Raw genomic sequence first — 13,668 nt, forward strand, 5'->3', positions numbered from 1 at the left:
GTTATTACATCAGAGTAAAACTGATTTTCCAAGCAAGCTGTTTGTAAGAGGTAATGATTCTGGTAGCCAGGTAAAATTCATCTTCTTTTATTGAATGGGGGGGGGGGGCTGGGCGGTTCTTCTATTTTTCTATTTTTAATCAATAATGTTTTGATTATTTTTAAACTCCATTAATATTTTAATACTGAATTGAGAGTAATATTTTTTATTGCAAAAAGGTTAGCTGATGAAAGGTTTTTAATATATAACTTGCACCTTCCTTTTGAAGGAAATTCTGTTGAATTGCCCATTTTCAACAATACTTCTAAGTGACTTAGGGCATCAGATGAAGCGCTTAGAATCTTTTTGCAGAAAACTAAATATTATTCCAGGATTTTATGACTTTTCTGAAGATGCTCCTCAAATACCTGAAAATCTGAAACATTACAACTATTTTCCTTCCATTTACATGCAAAGCCAAGAAGAGAAACTGATAGTGATACCAGTTGTCAGAGTACATGGAATATTCTATTGCTTCTATCAGACTTCTGCTAGTTCTTTGAGCAGCTTAGCTGACAAAAACAAAGAGGAAATACTCATTGTGTCAGCAGATCAGAGAGTTTCTTATATTGTGAAACAAGCTATTCTTTCTCTTATTGTGTATTACTCTGTGATGTTGTGGAAATCTTTAAATGAAGCCTGTATCAAGCACTTCTATTGAACTATTAAAGGAGTGGTGCCATTTCTACACTTATGTGTCTGATTGGGCATGATTCCATTCACATTTCTCCTCCCTTCAAATTTCATAAGGTGAAGAATGTCATGTCAGAAAGGTGCTTTTTCAAGAGGCAACTGGACTTTTTCATTTTCCTTTCAAGACTTTTCAGTTCTCATCCAAGAGTTTTATTATGGGGTGGGGGGCCACTTCCTATGTTTAAAGGAGCACAATGGAAGTTCTTTGGAGAATGATGTAGTGCACTTTACTCATCCTTGATATTTTCTCTGTAAAAGAACTACAAGAGGAAATTTTTAGTGATGATGGTGTTAATTTGCCAAAATTTTAGAAGATTAATATTTTCAAATAGAACTAGTGCCCTTGTTCTCTTCATCCCAATCAGCCTGGTATTGACCAGGTATTAGCAGAGGGAAAAGGAAAGTGGGGTTCTTGCAAAGTATCTGCACTTGATTTCTTTTCATAAAAATAAAGGGCATTGAAGTTGAAGGAAAAGAATGGATATCAGCAGAGGAAGAAAAGGTGTCCAGAATTGTCCTGTGTGCACAATATCCAACAAGTTGTTTCTAAAATCACAAACCCCTTCCTAAACAGACATCTTTGGCTGGTCATTTAAACCTTTTCTTTCTTGGTTGGTTAAAAAAAAGACCTTTTAACAATCCCAGTAATGTTTGATTAAAAGGATCAATAATCAGATTGATTGTACTAACCCTTGGTTTTTTTAACCATCCCTCAGCACAACCTTCTCCAGAGGCTATTTAAAAGTGTCATTATCTTGTATACAATGCCAGCTGATATTCTGCTGGTTCTCCCAGAGCTCATAATAAAGCCTGCTTGTATCTTTATTTTTTTTTCCAGGAAGAAATACTTTATTTATGAATGGATTTCTATTTATATAGTCTGACTTCAAACATGTCTGAGGAAAATATATATTATACCATAGGAAATGAATTTACCATCTGGCCAACTTGTATTTTGGAAGGATGTGCAGGCTTTATGGTATATCCCTTAACTTTGATAGTAATTCTGATAATTTTATATTATCCCATTTTATCTATGTTGTCTCTCATGTATCTATACAATACAATAATGTTTGTATGGAAAATGCTTGGCAATCTGCCAGATGATATCGAGAGCAAAAAATGGGACAAGCCAAAGAAATTTTTGGCACTGGCAGCTAAGTGGCATGGAAAAATTCTTCACAGTAAGTATATCTTAATTCATTCTTTAGGCAGAGATGAGGAATTTACTATCAGTCTAAGCATCATTTTTCTGACCACCCATAACGAGCAGTAATGTCCATCTGGGAGCTGCAACTGAATCTAATAGAATTTGAATGGAAAACTGATGTAAAGCATCAATTTATGTATAAATCATTTTTGTAAAAATGCTTCAGAAACTAGTCAAGAAACTCCCTTAGAAGTTGATTGAATCCTATGGTCAGGCATATTTTTAAAAAGAAAAACTTCATATATAACCCATAGACTACCAAAAATATTTAGGCATGCACATGTTGGTATCATTATATTCCTAAAAATAACTAGAAAAAATGTATAATTTTCATGTCCAGTGGTACAAAACATCAAAAATCAAATATGAATGTTCCCAAGAGGAGAAAAGGGTAACAGAATGGATCTCAAATCTTGAGAAACAATAGTACACACCATTGTCCTCCCCTGTGGGATAAGGACCAAGCCCAGTTTGTCTGACAAACGGCTATCCAACATCTTCTTAAAAACTTCCAGTGTTGGGGCATTCACAACTTCTGGAGACAAGCTGTTCCACTGATTCATTGTCCTGTCAGGAAATTTATCCTCAGTTCTAAGTTGCTTCTCTCCTTGATTAGTTTCCACCCATTGCTTCTTGTTCTGCCCTCAAGTGCTTTGGAGAATAGTTTGACTCCCTCTACTTTGTGGCAACCCCGAGATATTGGAACACTGCTATCATGTCTTCCCTAATCCTTCTTTTCATTAAATTAGACATACCCAGTTCCTGCAACCGTTCTTCATATCTTTTAGTCTCCAGTCCCCTAATCATCTTTGTTGCTCTTCTCTGCACTCTTTCTAGAGTCTCCACATCTTTTCTACATCATGGCAACCAAAACTAAATGCAGTATTCCAAGTGCGACCTTGCCAAGGCATTATAAAGTGGTATTAACATTTCATGTGTTATTTATTCTATCCCTCTGTTTATGTAGACTAGAACTGTGTTTGCTTTTTTGGCAACTGCTGCACACTGCTGGCTCATATTTAAATGGTTGTCCACTAGGACTTCAAGATCCCTCTCACAGTTACTACTATTGAGGAAGGTACCACCTATACTGTACCTGTGCATTTCATTTTTCTTGCCTAAATGTAGAACCTTACTCTTTTCACCATTGAATTTGATTTTTTTAGATAGTGCCCAACATTCAAGTTTGTCAAGATCTTTCTGTATTTTAAGCCTGTCTTCTGGAGTGTTGGCTATTCCTGCCAGCTTGGTGTCATCTACAAATTTGATGAGTTCCCCATTTATTCCCTCATCCAAAGCATTGATGAAGATGTTGAAAAGTATTGGGCCTAAAAAAAGCCTTGGGGTACTCCACTGGATACTTCCCTCCATATAGATGCAGTTCCATTGAGGACTACACATTGAGTGCGGTTGGTCAGCCAGTTACGAATCCATCTGGTGGTGATGCTGTCCAAACCACATTCTTCTACTTTATCTAGTAGTAGGTTATGGTCTACCTTATCAAATGCCTTACTGAAGTCCAAGTAAACTATATCAACGGCATCTGGTCCACTAATTTTGTCACTTTGTCAAAGAATGCAATAAGATTAGTCTGGCATGATCTGTTTTTGACAAACCCATGTTGGCTATTACTTTGTTTGCTTCTAGGTGTTCACTAATTCGTTGCTTGATTATCTTTTCCAGAATCTTTCCTGATATTGAGGTCAGGCTGAAAGGTCTATAGTTTCCTGGATCTGTTTTTCCCCTTTTTTGAAGATGGGAACCACATCAGCTCTTTTCTGGTCCTCTGGCAATTCCCCGGTGCTCCAGGATCTTTGAAAGATATAGTTCAGTGATTCTGAGATCTCGTCTGCCAGTTCCTTCAGAACCCTGGGGTGCAATCCATCTGGTCCTGGTGATTTGAACTTGTCTAGGGTAGACTGGTGCTCACTTACCATTTTCCTCTCTATTTCAACTTGTGTTCCTAATCTGATTTTTGTGGTGCTGTTTTTGATAGGTTGGACTGTTTTATCCCTTTGTGTAAAGACAAATGCAAAAAATGAGCTAAATAGTTTTGCTTTCTCCCTGTTGCTTGTCACTTCTTGCCAATTCCTCCCAGCAATGGACCAATTGTTTCCTTAACTTTTTTCTTGTTTTTAACATGTTGGAAGAAGGTTTTTTTGTTATTTCTTACTTTTGTGGCAAGCCTTTCTTCATTGGGAGCCTTGGCTTTCCTTACTTCATTTTTACAGGCTCGAGCCATTTGCTGATATTCTGCCTTAGTCTGAATGTATTCAGAAACCTGTGTCCTCTCCTGTCCCATTATTCCGAGGAGGCTCAGGGTCCTTCCCAGCAATCCAGTTAAAAATGTATCTAGTCACCTAATGATCAAAACTAGGACAGTTAGGATTACTGTCATTAAGAAATGTGGTGACATGGTATTAGCTTAACAATTGCTTCACTCAACAAATCAATTTTAGGGTCCAATTCTGATTGTAAGTGAAGGATGACCTGCAAAGTCCAAAGGTTTCAGTCAGTTCAGTAACTGTTTAAAAGCTGATGCCTTTACATTGTATACTAACCCATCATTTACCATGGTTTTGGCATGGCCGCATGGCACAATATGGACATCAAACATTTTATTTGTCAGTTAATAATTCTCGAAATGTAAGCAGAATACCAAAATTGTCTTTTAAAAATGTTTTACAATGGTCAAAATATCCTAAGATTGTATTGAGATATTTAAGATAAAAGATAAGCCTTTATGTCAGTTTAATTGGTATGAATCTAAATGATTTATAGGAAATTAGAAGGAATATGTTGTGTCACAAATGTAATAACACCTAAATCTCATACGATTCTGATTGATATTGATGTTCTGATTGATCAATGTGACAGCATGTTGTTCCAGAAGTGACATATGATTTAAAATATTTAGCTTCACAAGTAGCTAAGAAAGATAAGAAAAGCAATTTTTCTATACAATCATATTTTCTTCTGGAGGAGACCCTTGTGAAACAATACTGAAGTCATTTCACTGATCCTCTATTAACAGGTTATGAGGTTTCTGGAGTAGAAAATCTACCAAAAGAACCAGCAATCTTTGTTTTTTACCATGGAGCTTTTCCAAAGGACATCTATTTTTTTGTCCATAAGATGTATAGACTTACTGGGAAATTTTGGTATTGTGTGATGCATCATACTCTTTTTTGTCTACCAGGTAAAAATACTCTATGTTTAGTTTTAATTATCATCAAAAGACATTGATTCAGTGGTGTGGAAAGTCCAATTTTTCTTCTTTAAACTCTTAGCTGAATTATCATGTTTTCTTTTACAAGCAAGAACTGAATGATTTTTTAGGTCTGCTTTTGCAGGACTAACTCTGTACTTTGACCTTCAACACAATGTTCATCCTACAAGAGAAAAGAGTGTAGACATTCTGAAACAAGGGAACCACCTGATAGTTGTACCAGGGGGACTGCGAGAGCAGAACTATGGAAATAATCATTACAAACTAATATGGGGCAAACGGAAAGGATTTGCTCATACAGCCATCAATGCAAAAGTGGTGAGCCATTTGTCATTTTCCTAGTCCTGCTCTTAATTGAAAAATGTATTTGTAAATGCTATGCTTCCATTTCATATCAATCATTTATACCTATTGGCAAATGAACAGAAAAGTGAATGCAACCATCTATCAGATTTGACAGACCAGGAAACGGCGAATCTGTCCTTTCTTATGCTCCAAAAAATTGGTTTCTTTACACATACTACTATTATCTACATATTTCTCTTTCATTTAAAATTTATGGATTTTTTTATTGGCAACATTTTACATTAGTATTATGTTTTCCTGTTCTAATTGCAATATTATTTTCTCTTCTTTTTCTTTTTGTTATTCACATGCTAGCTACATCCCTAGTTCATCTACACACTCAATTTTCACTAATACTATTGATAATGTCACTGTAAGGGCCTAATTTGTTGAGGAATACTTATCTTCTCTGGGATTTTCTTTCTTTTCTGTTTTGTTTTTCAAAAATAGGTTGTGTTCTCTGCTGATATTCCTTTTTAAGTTAATATCATGTTGTATGAAATAATATTTCATGAAGACTTTATGTGAATCCCAAAGGATATCCAATCTGTGACTTTACATAAATATTTTTTTAAAAAAATTAATTTCTCCTTGCAGTCCTCAATTATTCTTTTTGTGTATCAACCTTTCATTTAATCCCCATCAAAAGAATAAGATTTTCTCTACGTTACTTTCCTAGAATTAAATATGAAAGAGAAAGTGCCAGTTAGAAATTTGATCCATGATAATCCCTTTCCTATAAGAGACAGTGAAACCCAGTATTTTATTTCTTTCATGTACAGGGACTAAAATAGTCTCATTATTTCTTTCTTTTCCTTAATCTAGCCAATCGTACCTATGTTTACACAAAATATTAGAGAAGCATATGTATCATATGGAAATATACGTAAGTAAAACTTTATGTATTCTCAGGAATATTATTACTTTTGAGGCTATAAATATATGCATCTGCATCTTTGCCTACCATGTTTAATTTAAAGATACTGTAGCTCAATCATCAGACCTTTGCTGTAAAATCTGATTCAGTACATTTCCCAAAGGTGACATGATGTCATGGGATTTTATGGACCCAAGGCTGACCCAGAAATTATGGAAATTCAGCAAAGTTAACCATATATTTTAAATGCATTGGTGCTTATTACAGGAAGCCTACCTGTCTGTCCATCCATCATCTTGCCTTCTATCAGCCTTGTGAGATCTATACGTATGTTTTTCATAATTCTAATTTTCTAAGCCTTTTAAAATATAAATTTTAAAAGGTGGCGCAGTGGTTAAATGCAGCACTGCAGGCTACTGCTAGATCAGCAGGTCAGCGGTTCAAATCTCACCGGCTCAGGGTTGACTCAGCCTTCCATCCTTCCGAGGTGGGTAAAATGAGGACCCAGATTGTTGGGGGCAATATGCTGACTCTCTGTAAACCGCTTAGAGAGGCCTGAAAGGCCTATGAAGCGGTATATAAGTCTACTGCTATTGCTATAAATTGAACTTTGCAAATTGTAGCTCTCAAACATGGGAACTTCCCCCCCCCTTCAACTGAAAAACCTTTACTTTACTAAGTTCCAATACTGCTACTAAAAATTGCTAATATTCAAATATAGGATTTTAGAAAGACTAATACATAACTCGCAGACTGCTGCTAATAATTGTTTCTAAAATTTTCTAAATCTTGTACCCAGGACCAATGAGATGGTTATATGAGTGAATTCCATGGTTTACCTTTCCATTATGTGGATTGTTTCCAGTTAAACTTATAACCCATATTGGAAAACCAATTCCATATGATCCAAATATATCTGCTGAAAAATTAGCTGAAAAAGTAAGTATTATAAGGGAATAAAATATATATTCAAATTTTCACTTTGTTCATGAAATTATAATTCTATAGTAACAGTTATTAGAATACACAACTTAGATATGCAGAATTATAGTTCAGTGCTTGGTACTTAACTGTCAGTGTAAGACTATTATCCATCCATCCATCATCCATCCATCACTGTTTAAACATCACTTATTCAAACTATTCAACAAGGCTAGCTGCACACTTAAATGAAAACATTCATCAAATTACTATCATACTAAAGTTCTAAGAAGTGCAGCAAACAGCTACAGTTCTCTTCAATGGTAGCTTCACATAGAATAAATGAAAACATTTTGAGAAATGACAAAGGCAGGAGTCAGTGTCTGAAGGCGCAGTCCAAGAATAGGTATAGCTTTCAGATCTGTTGAGGACTGTTTAGGGCACAGCTTCAATCTCCTATTAGAGCAAATGTTGTAGTTCACAAATATCCCATTGCATACCAACTTCTTTTGGAAAGACTGCAACCATGTCGAGATCAGTAGGCAGAATTTTCATGTAATCAGATGATTTCAGTATAATAAAGCATCTGACTTTCTGGGATTCAACTCTTAACTCCTTCAAGTCCTTCACAAATCCAAGCAGCAGTCAAGACTGCCATGTATCTCCTGTTTAATTTGTAATGCTGATAAATATCATCACATTAATGATATGAGGCTCCAGATTGTTGAAGACAAAGTGATTCAACTCAGTCACATTTATAGTATTTTATAGTCCTTAGAGCACCTTTCTATATGTCCTGCTTCTTTATTTTTCTGATCAATAGAATGGAGCAATCTTTCCTTAGAGGAAAAATGGGCTCGACATAGAATGCAAGAGGGAAGCTCAGCTGCGAAATTTAAACATTCATGTAGCCTATAAAGCCATCATCAATTTCCTTTGGGATATGCATGTTCTGAAAAACCAATTATTGTGGCATCTAAACTGAGATTTACATATTCAAGTAAATGCTGAATCCAGATAATTGTGGTTTACTCAACAAGCCACAGTTAGGAGCAAATTAAATGAAAGGCATCCAGGGTCTATTTTGTTTTTTGTTTTAATTATACTACTGAATGTAGGCAGAGAAGTAATTCTACACTGCATATGCACCATATGAGTTAACCCAAAGGAAAAATATGATTTATCTGATTATGTACATTGTGGTATCAGTAGGAACAGAGAAAAAAATCTTTGCCATAAATTGGAATTTTACATATATAGTATGTTTAAATAAGTTCTATAGAATAGTCTATATCTTAATTCTGAAATGTTCTCTCTATAATTTCTGAAACATAAATCTAATTATGTCACCTTTTTTCTTTCTTTTCCGCATCTCACCCATGCCATTCCATCTCTCCAACAGACTCAAAGGGCAATAGAGGCTTTACGGGACAAACACCAGGAAATCCCAGGAAACATATTGCGTGCTCTAAGGCAACGTTTTGAGACATGTAACAAAGAAAAACAGTGATATAACAACAATTGTGTGTGTGTGTGTGTTTTGTGTGTGTGTGTGTGTGTGTGTGTGTGCGTGCGTGTTTAGATAACATATGTGAATGTGTAGTTTTTGGTTCCCCAATGAACCTTTGTTAAAATAAATAAAAATGAAAGATTGAGATGGGGAAGAATATATGTTTATTTCAATGTGTTTAAATCCCCAACATCAGAATGAATTTCATTTGAAAATCCAAGGCATTACATGATTATCATTCCATCCTTTTATGAATTATGTTTGAATAATCCTGGTGACATCACACTTGTGTCAGAAGGACTGAAGTGCGTCTGGATTGAAAAGATTAGTTGAAGAGATCACTGTTGCCCAGAGGACACCCAGTTGGGGGTTCCTTCATGTTCCTGGTCTCAATGGTCCAAAGTTCAGACTTAGCCAAAACAGTTTCACTCTGGAACTGTGAAACAGAATCTCAACGTTTATTTCGGCTGGGGCCTCGGCACAAATTGAGGCCTGTTAAAGTTAATGGTAAAGTCATCACTGGAAGCCACGTGTTTTGTAGGTGGGATCCATGCTCTGTCCTCCTGGACAGATCTCTAGCCATTCAACCACCATCCGATAGCCGACTGGTTCAGCTAGCAGTCCTTTTCAATAAACAGTCTGCCAGGAATCCATTCTCCTTTCTCAGCAACCAGTTTGCCTGTTCTGACCTAGACTTCCTCAGACAGCATAAATCACAATCTTAGTCCCAAAATCCCTCTTTTATTTAGACAGCTGTGAATTATGGTCATTCACAAACACTCCGACAGATGTCTGCTCAGGTTGCCACAGTCTTTCAGGGTAATATTGACAAGCACCCACATTTATCTCCCTTGAAACTCTCCCAGAGCCCTAATTGCCAATTAGTTTTGCAAGGCCAAACATAGCACAGAGTCAAATAGGACTTCTCAGAGATTGAACCGACCATATGAACTAATACAATACAATAGCAGAGTTGGAAGGAACCTTGGAAGTCTTCTAGTCCAACCCCCTGTCTAGGCAGGAAACCCTATACCATATACCAACCCTAACCCTAACCCTATACTGTTTCAGACAAATGGCTATCCAACATCTTCTTAAAGACTTGCCCAGACTTCAGGACTGGTCCATGTTCCTCCCCAACCTCCTCACTGACTGACTCTGCAGCACTACAACACTGGCAAGGCTCCATTCTGTGGGCCGCCACCACTCTGTTACAGCCACCACAGGTCAGCTGGATCTCGGCCTCCTGGCATGCTGCTGATTAGGTATGGTGGATCTGCCACTGCTGTTTGCTGCCATTATTTATTGTGCCATTGCTGCTTTTTCCAAATCCCCTTCCCCCCAACTATGGCAAATCCCCACCAAGGTTTGATACTTGCTCTCAAATGCAGGCTTGAAAACCTCCAATCCTAACCATGAGAACCACTGTTTTGCAAGATATCCCAGTGATCTGCGGGATGAGATCTACTGTTATTCCTATTTTCAAAAAGGAAGAAAAGGAAAATACAAGAAATATAAACCAGTCACTCAGACTTCCATACTCTGAAATTTTTAGACTACATATTGTAATCACAGTGGTCTAAGGGCAAAGGTAACATGATTCTAAATATGTGTGGTGGTTATATAAACTTTACACTTTTTCCTAAACTTTAATGTGAAAACTTTATCAATGGATATATCAGATTAATTTAAGGAGGAGCTACCAGTACTGGAAGCTCAATGACCTATGAAATTAAGGTTTCCCAGGCTGAGACTAACAAGGATGTACCATTATTGTAGTTTGAAGTGCTATAATATCAGGTGATCATTGAAGTGCTATAATATCAGGTGTTATTTCACTACAAATTCACCTATACTGGTTCGCTTTCAGGAACTTCTAAAATACATATGGAGTAATTATTGGTAGGAGGAAAAAAATTCCAACCTTCAAACATATCATTAGTATATTGCACATTTAATCGCTCTGTGGTGAAATTCTTTGCCGCAAGGAATAAAAATGGTCATTTCCAAATATTGTGGAAGAACACATAAATATTTCATCCAACCAAATAAATAATCTCCTCATTAAGTAAAGACTATTAGAAAGAAGATCAAAGTAATAGAAAGCCCACTCCTAAACATTTACTAAGAAATTGGGGACAAGTTACACATATTCCTTTTTCATCATTGTGTAACCTATGTTGGTTTTCACATCCAGTAACTGTTGGGCAGTGTTAGGTAAGTGATCACACGCAACTAAATTAGATTGACTTGAACACACCAACTTATCTGGGAAGGTGCCAAACCATAGCTATTTTCAACTTCTGAAGATGATAGTCATAGCTGCCATAGAAATGTCAGAACATTTGTTGTCTAGACCACAGTCACTAAACCCTGAAATTCAACACTGCTTCTTTTCTGTAACCTAACTCCATACATTACTAATTGCTGTAATAAGGCTACAAACTCTGAATCAGTGAAGATATTGCCTTATTCATTATAAGTTGCTACAGGAGTTTAACACATCTGGAGCTCTGAATTTTTGGGATGGTTCCTGCAGATTAAGTTTTTGTTCCTGCTAGAATTAATTGGATCTTTTTGCTTTATACCTTCTGGAGGTGTGTGATTGGTTTGGTACACATTGGACCCACCTGAAACTTTCTGAAGGTGTTACAGGAGACTGTGCAGGAGACTCCTCAACATCAGACTCAGGTCAGCGCCAGCCGCGGTCCCCTTCATGTTGACTTCGTGTTCCCTTCTTGCACCCAACCAGCTGCTGCTGCCACTCCCCATTCCCCTCCTTCCTGAGTCAACATGAAGGTGACCGCGGCTCGCCCTGACCTGAGTCTAGTGCTGAGGAGTCTCTTGCACAGCGTGGCTCTCCTCTGCAGCGCAGCCAGTTACTCACTTCTTAGTAGCAGCAGCGGAAGGAGTCACTGGCCCGCCACCGTGATCCTGACCCAGGAGGATATTTTGTTTGCGCGCGGGCATGCAAAAGATAAGCTCAAGAAAATGGTTGGAGTTCTTCTCCTTTGACACCCATTGACACTTTTACCCAGCGCTAAAAGACACCCCTGTCCTCCCCCCTTCCTCTCCACAACCTTCCCCCGAAAGCTTTTTCCCAAATAATACCAGCAGCTATTTCATCTCCAGCAAAGCAAATACACACACACATATACACGCACACACACACCAAACAATAAAATAAAATAAAATAAAAAATGGCAGAAATGGAGAAAGGAGACCTCTAGAAAATAAAAGAAGCAGGAAACTGGCTCATCCTGTAAAAAGAGAAATCAATAAGTGATGAATGTACATTTCTGCACTCCCCCTTTATTGTCACTGTATTGCAAGCGAGAAGGGAAGAAAAAGGGAAGAGGGGTAGCAGCGGTGCTGTTAAGTCACAGGAAGGATGAGCGCCCTCTACTATGAGGCAGGAGAACAGCGTGCGTCACCTACCTATGGACTTTTTAGGCTTTTAAGCCTCACTTAATTCTGCTGGAGCGATCATAAAATGACTAAAAGTCAGACTAGATAAGGCATGCAGTTCTCCTGCCTCATAGTAGAGGGCGCTTTTTAGAGACTTTTTTAAACAGTTAGGCAGAGTCATCCACGGTGAGCCAGCAGCTACCTAGCCTCACCTCAGCACTCGCCTTTTTCCTTTTACCTTTTTTTTTCTTTTCATGATGAGAGCGGTAAGGCTATGCCTCACCTGCCTCACCTGACTGCACATCACTGCTTCGGACTCTGAAACTTTCTGAAGGTGTTTCATTAGCAATCAATCTGTTAATCGGTTAATTCTTTTCTTCTCATTTCCACTTTTGCCACAACAGAGGAACAAGGGCGAATGGAACTGGGTATGCCTGGGAAATTGTCACATGAGCAGATTGAGCCATTGTTCATATCATTTGGCCCAATGTGGCCTAAACTGTGCTCATTATAAGGTAGATGTGAAGCTTCAAAGCTTCCAAGGAAAGCCTTGGAAGTTTGACGATAAGCCATGTTTTGACATTGCCTATGACCACATGTCAGATTATAGGACTATGAATATGGCTAATATTCATAGTCTTATAATATGTAGATTGTAGCTAAGAAAGTTTAGAATTTTCTGTGCATGTGTTTCTTTCTCTCTCTCTCTCTCTCTCTCTCTCCCTCCCTCCCTCCCTCCCTCCCTCCCTCTCTCTCTCTCTCTCTCTTATCCTTTTAAAGGGAAACCAAGTTTTTTGTGGATAGTTTTGTGCAGGACAGAAAAAAGTGGTTGGCAGAATTGAACAATCGGCTGCTGTGTTATTCTTTCTTTCTAATAAGATTGTAACTTTAGACAATAGTAGGAGCACTAAAGGTAATACAGGTAGATTCATTTATAAATAGGCCTGCAGTTATGAAATTGGTTTTGTTGCCTCATTTTGAAGAGGTATTTAGGAGAAAGGTTCTTAGATGATCAGGCTCAGTGGAATTTTTTTTAATTTGCAACCTCCATAATGGACGTGGAAATATTGTTCTTACTTCTGTCTTAGTAAGACAATTGAGAAAGATATGTATTTACCTGCAATTAAACCCAGCTGATTGGCTGAGAACCAACTTTTATGAGGGAGGGAAGTGAACAAATAAACAAGCTAAGCAAGTTACAGGTGGAGAAGAACGTTTGCCCTGAATTTTCCTAAGTACTTCTTATGCAAATGCGTTTTTCCTATGATATGAGAACTTTTGTTCTATTGTTCCCGTGCTTAACTCAATGGATCCTTGCTCATAGGATTTCCTCCTTTACATTGGGAAGGATGGAGTTGTATTTGTCAAATGTTAGGAAATAGAATGTAACAGGTATTATAAGAAGTTTGATTTTGAGTTTAGGATGAATTTAGGCT

The 13,668-nt window shown here is 37.4% G+C and overlaps 1 pseudogene; it reads left to right on the top strand.

The window, feature by feature from the left end:
- LOC116511953 lies at positions 1-8,829 on the top strand (annotated as a pseudogene).
- Positions 8,830-13,668: the final 4,839 nt, after the last annotated feature.

Source organism: Thamnophis elegans, chromosome 8 (assembly GCF_009769535.1).
Source record: "Thamnophis elegans isolate rThaEle1 chromosome 8, rThaEle1.pri, whole genome shotgun sequence".
NCBI lineage: Eukaryota > Metazoa > Chordata > Lepidosauria > Squamata > Colubridae > Thamnophis > Thamnophis elegans.